Consider the following 5,551-nt stretch of genomic DNA (forward strand, 5'->3'; position numbering starts at 1 on the left):
GGGTGACATCCCTAAAGGTTTCTTGTATGCTGTTCTGTAAGCCCATAAAGCATCATCCAGTCTTTTGGACCAATCTCATCAGTTCGGGCAAACTACCTTCTCAAGTATGTCTTTGATCTCCTTGTTTGCTAGTTCAGCTTGCCCATTCATATGCGGATGGTAAGCTATAGCGACCTTGTGTTTTATTCCATGTTTATCTAATAACCATTTCAACCACTAGTTCACAAAATGGGACCCTTCATCACTGATGATGGCTCTTGGGGTTCCAAACCTTGTAAACACATGTTTCTACAAAAACTTCATTACAACCTTAGCATCATTTGTCGGATATACCTCTGCCTCAACCCACTTAGACACATAGTCTATGACTACTAATATGTACGTGTGACCAAAAGATGAAGGGAAAGGACCAAGAAAATTAATACCCCAAACATCGAATAATTCTACCTCAATGATATTTGTTCGAGGCATCTCATTTCTGTTGGTGACATTTCCAACCCTTTGACATTGATCACAACTCTTAACGTAAGCATATGCATCCTTGAATAGTGTTGGCCAAAAGAATTCGGCTTGCAATACTTTAGCTGTAGTACGAGTACCTCCAAAGTGTCCCCCACTTGGAGCTGAGTGACAATGGTATAAAATCTTTTGTACTTCTTCTTCTGCCACGCATCTCCTGATCATTTGATCGGCACATTTTTTAAACAAATATGGCTCTTCTCAGAAATAGTACTTCACATCGTGAAAAAACTTTTTCCTTTGATGATATGTCTTATCAATCGGCATCAAACCACAAGCTAAAAAGTTAGCAATACCAGCAACCCAAAGGGTATTATGGACATGATTTACCTTCAGTATGTGTTCATCTAGAAACGTCTCTCAAATTGGTATAAGAGAAGAGCTCCCTTCTTACGGCTCCAATCTGGACAAGTGGTCTGCTACTTGGTTTTTTACTCTTTTTCGATCTTGAATTTTTAGGTCAAACTCTTGAAGTAGAAGTACCCACTGGATCAGTCTCGGCTTTGCGTCTTTCTTGGCAAGTAAATACTTAATTGCCGAGTGGTCTGTATAGAAAGTCACCTTGGTACCTACAAGATAAGATCAAAACTTGTCAAAAACAAACACAATAGCAAGTATCTCTTTCTCTGTTACTGTATAATTCAGTTGAGCTCCTATCAGAGTACGACTTGCGTAGTAGATAGGATGAAAAATTTTGTTCCTTTGCTGGCCCATGACAGCTCCTACCGCGAAGTCACTTGCATCACACATCAATTCAAATGGAAAATCCCAGTCTGGTGTGACGATTATGGGTGCTGAAACTAATCGACTCTTCAAATTGTTGAAAGGCTTAAGCAGTCTTCATCGAATTTGAATGTCGTGTCCTTTTCAAATAATTTTCACAAAGATTTAGCAATTTGGGAGAAGTCCTTGATGAATCTTCGATAGAAACCAGCGTGGCCCAAAAAGCTCTGAACACCTAGCTTTGCTTGATGTTAGAGGTGGGAGTTTCTCTATAACATCTAGCTTTGCTTTATCAACCTCTATTCCATGTCTTATTATCCGATGCCCTAGAACAATCCGTTCTCGTACCATGAAATGGCACTTTTCCCAGTTTAGTACTAGGTTTGTTTCTTCGCATCGCCTTAATACCTTCGCTAGATTGGGTAAGCAATCATCATAATTATCTCCAAATACTGAAAAATCATCTATAAAAACTTTGAAATACTTCTCGACCATGTCTGTAAAAATAGACATCTTACATCTTTGAAATGTATCAGGTGCATTACATAAACCAAATGGCATGCATCTAAATGAAAATGTACTGTACAGGCAAGTGAATTTTGTCTTGTGCATGCAGACAGATAGACTAATTCTGCAAATATCGGCTATGGTTCATCTGATAGCCTTCTTGAATTGTTTCAATACGAGGATGAGTTTGCCTTCTTGCTCACTAGTAAATTCTGCTGAAACAATAACAGGCAGAGTAGAAGCGTTACCTAGATAAACATATTTTAAATGTGAAGGTAGTACCTTGAGTTCTAATTTAGGTGGCTCCTCGATTGATGCTTTTGGTTGCGCATAATCCCTTTTCTCTAATTCCAAAGATTCAAAATGGATTGTGGATTAAATCCCTTTTGATTAGCTTCTAACAATGCTAAGTATTCCTCCTCCTTTTCATCATTCAGAGGATCTGATGTCAAAATTTGTTCCAACGGATCCTCAAAGAAATTGAGCTCCTTCTCCATTATTAAATCCTCTAAATCGGATACTGCAGAATAATCATCAATTGTGTTAGGAAATCGCATAAAATTAAAAACGTTAAGTGTTACCTGATCATCCTGAACATGCATAGTAAGCTCGCCCTTTTGCACATTAATAAGGATCCTTCTAGTTGCTAAGAACAATCTTCCTAAGATAATTGACACTTCTTTGTCTACTTCAAAGTCTAGAATAAAAAAATCATATACATCCTCAATTTTTCCTTCTAGATATGCCAAGGATCGATCTGCTAATTGAAGTGTAACCGTAGTAGGCCTAACTTCACCTATCCCCAATTTTCTAAATATTAACATAGGCATCAAGTTAATACTCGCACCTAAGTCACATAATGCCTTACCATAATATGTTGCTCCAATGTTTCAAGGTATGGTAAAACATTTAGAATCCTTCAACTTTGAGGGTAGTTTGTCTTGAAGATATGCACTGCATTCCTTCGTCAAAGCTACTGTCTTAAATTCTCCAAGTCTTCATTTTTTGGATAGGATATCCTTCATGAATTTGACGTAATTCGGTATTTGCTCAAGTGCTTCAACCAACAGGATATTGATATGAAATTGCTTGAGTACATCTAGGAACTTCTTGAATTGAACTCCTACTTTTGCTTTTAAAGTCTTTGAGGGTAGGGTGGTGGTGGTTTCTTTACTGGAAGTGGTTGATTCGTCTTCTGTGGCAATTCTGCACCTAATGGAGTTATTAGTTGATCAGAACTAGCTGGTTCTGAAATTACCTTGTTGGGTTTTGTAGAGTCTAGTTCTTGTGAAATTGGAATTTCAACACTCGGTTGAACTTCCTCTGAATCTTGAGCGTCAGGTTGCTCTTTTTCATCTTCGATGGTGTTGGGCTCTACTCTTTTTCCACTGCTCAATGTTAACGCTTTGCAATGTTCCTTCCCCAGATTCCTCAGATTCTCCGTATCACTAAGTAAAGCACCTTGTGGTCGGTTCCTGAGTTCAGTTGCAAGCTGGCCCATTTGGTTTTCTAGGTTCTTCAATGTAGCTACTTGGCTTTGGATTAAGGCATCATTCTTAGTCATGTATGCCTTCAACAATTTTTCTAAGCCATTGGATGGCTCTACTTGGTTGGTTTCTGAACTTGTTGGGGAAAACTAGGAGGCTGGGTTGGTCTAGGTTGGGCGTAAGTATTACTGATTCCAACCCCTTGTTGGCTCTAGGAAAAATTCAGGTGGTTTCACCATGATTGGTTATAGAAATTGGATTGCAGTCCTTGCCTTCCTCGATTTTGGTTCTGGTTACCTATGTAGTACATGGATTCTGGATTTGATGGACATTCTTCAAACAAATATCCTTCCCCATAATAGACACAAGCTATATTTTCAAATTGGTTTGGTGGATATGCTACAAAACTATTAGACCCATTAGTAGTAAGATTTTTTAACATTGAGGATATTGATGATACCTAAGATGCAAGTGAAGTAAGAGCATCTACTTCATGTGTTCCAGCAACTCGTCTTCCTGACACTGCTTTATTGGTTGGCCATTGATAATTGTTGTTGGCAATCCTCTCAATGATTTCATAAGCCTCATTATAAGACTTAGAAAGGAGAGCACCATTAGCAGAAACGTCCATTACCATTCTCGTGTGAGTATTGCGACCATTATAAAATGTCTCAAGTTGGATGCAATGTGGGGTTCCATAATGAGGGCACTTCCGTAATAACTATTTGTACCTTTCCCATGCCTCATACAAGGACTCATCATCCATTTGTTGGAAAGCAGTGATCTTGTTCCTTAACTTAGCATTCTTGCTAGGTGGGAAATACTTCATAAGGAATCTTTCTACTAACTCTTGTCATGTGAAAATTGAGTTTGGTAGCAATGAGTTCAACCAGGCTCGAGCTCTGTCCCTTAGTGATACGGGAACAACTTCAATCGTAATGCATCTTCAGGTACTCTGGCTAACTTGAAAGAATCGCTCACCTCCATAAACAGTCTTAAGTGTAGATGAGGATCTTCGGTAGGCATTCCACTGAATTGGCCCACTATCTAAAGCATTTGGAACACGATTGGCTTCAGCTTGAACTATTGTGCCTCAATTTCGGGTCTTCTAATACCCGAATTAATATCATTAAATACTGGCACGACATACTATGGTAAAGCTCTATCCCTATCATTAGCAATAAAGATAGGATTTTGAGTAGGGTTTGCTCTATTTCCTTGATTCAAATTTTAAATGTTCATTTCTTCGGTCCTTCTCTGATTTGCTTGTCTTATTCACTGTCAAAAAGTTCATTCAATCTCAAGGTCTATAGGGAGTAGGTCAATAATTCGGTCAATACTCATAAACACCCGAAATAATCACAGAAAAATTAATTAAGTTAAAAATTAAATAGAAAAATAAACTAAAATGTAAAACTAACAAATTCACAAATAATGACTTTTTAAAATAGTCCCCGACAACGGTGCTAAAAACTTGGAACGACGAAAATGTGCAAGTGTACACAATCATAATAAGTAATAAAGTGACAAGTAAATGTTAAGTTATCGTACCCACAAGGACTGTGAAAATAATTATTTATGAATTCTACTTAAAACACTTTGGTGAAGAAAAATATTTTGTTTGAAGAGGGTGATTAAAAACTAAGATTTTAAACTAAGTAAACTAAATAAATAAAAGTTCTAATGCACAATTTCAAATTATGATTTAATCAAGATGACATAATTGTGTTGATATAATAACATTTCTTTAACTTAGAATTATTAAACTCATGTTTATGTTGTTACGAATAAATTCGCGACAACTCGGTAATTTGCTAACTTATGAACATACTTACCTATACAAATCCATTCATCTCTTAACATATCCCTATGTCAATTCAAATGATTAAACTAATTTTAATAAGCAAACATGTTATTGCACATACATACCCATTAAATTGAACTAATCTCTTGCATGTCCCTATGTTAATTCAAACGATTAATTAAATCTAATAAGCACATAAAAGACTATGTGAGGTAACAAGGTATTCTTACCTTGAAACAGTTTAATCACAATAATCTTGCAAGTTATGCAAGGCAAGTTGATCGCGTTATTTTGTGATAGGTTTTAAATATTTATAATTAATCGTTCTTGAAACTAACTATTATCGCGATGTAGGCAAGTGTACCTATCGAACAGTGGTATAGTTTTAGTATGATCGGATTGTCGAACCCAAAGAAACTAAAAGTACTAGTAATGATTGTCTTTTTATTATCTAGCCTAAGAATAAAGAGGTTTTTGTTTTAACTAACTAATTATCTAGACTAAGAATTCA

General features: G+C 36.6%; 1 non-coding gene across 1 annotated transcript; it reads left to right on the forward strand.

Moving 5' to 3' along the window:
• The first annotated feature begins 3,928 nt into the window (after positions 1-3,928).
• On the forward strand, positions 3,929-4,035 carry LOC128279549 (small nucleolar RNA R71). Its single transcript, XR_008269751.1, has one exon. It is a non-coding gene; the product is annotated as a small nucleolar RNA R71 (small nucleolar RNA).
• Positions 4,036-5,551: the final 1,516 nt, after the last annotated feature.

The sequence above is a fragment of the Gossypium arboreum genome, chromosome 8, assembly GCF_025698485.1.
Source record: "Gossypium arboreum isolate Shixiya-1 chromosome 8, ASM2569848v2, whole genome shotgun sequence".
Classification (NCBI taxonomy): domain Eukaryota; kingdom Viridiplantae; phylum Streptophyta; class Magnoliopsida; order Malvales; family Malvaceae; genus Gossypium; species Gossypium arboreum.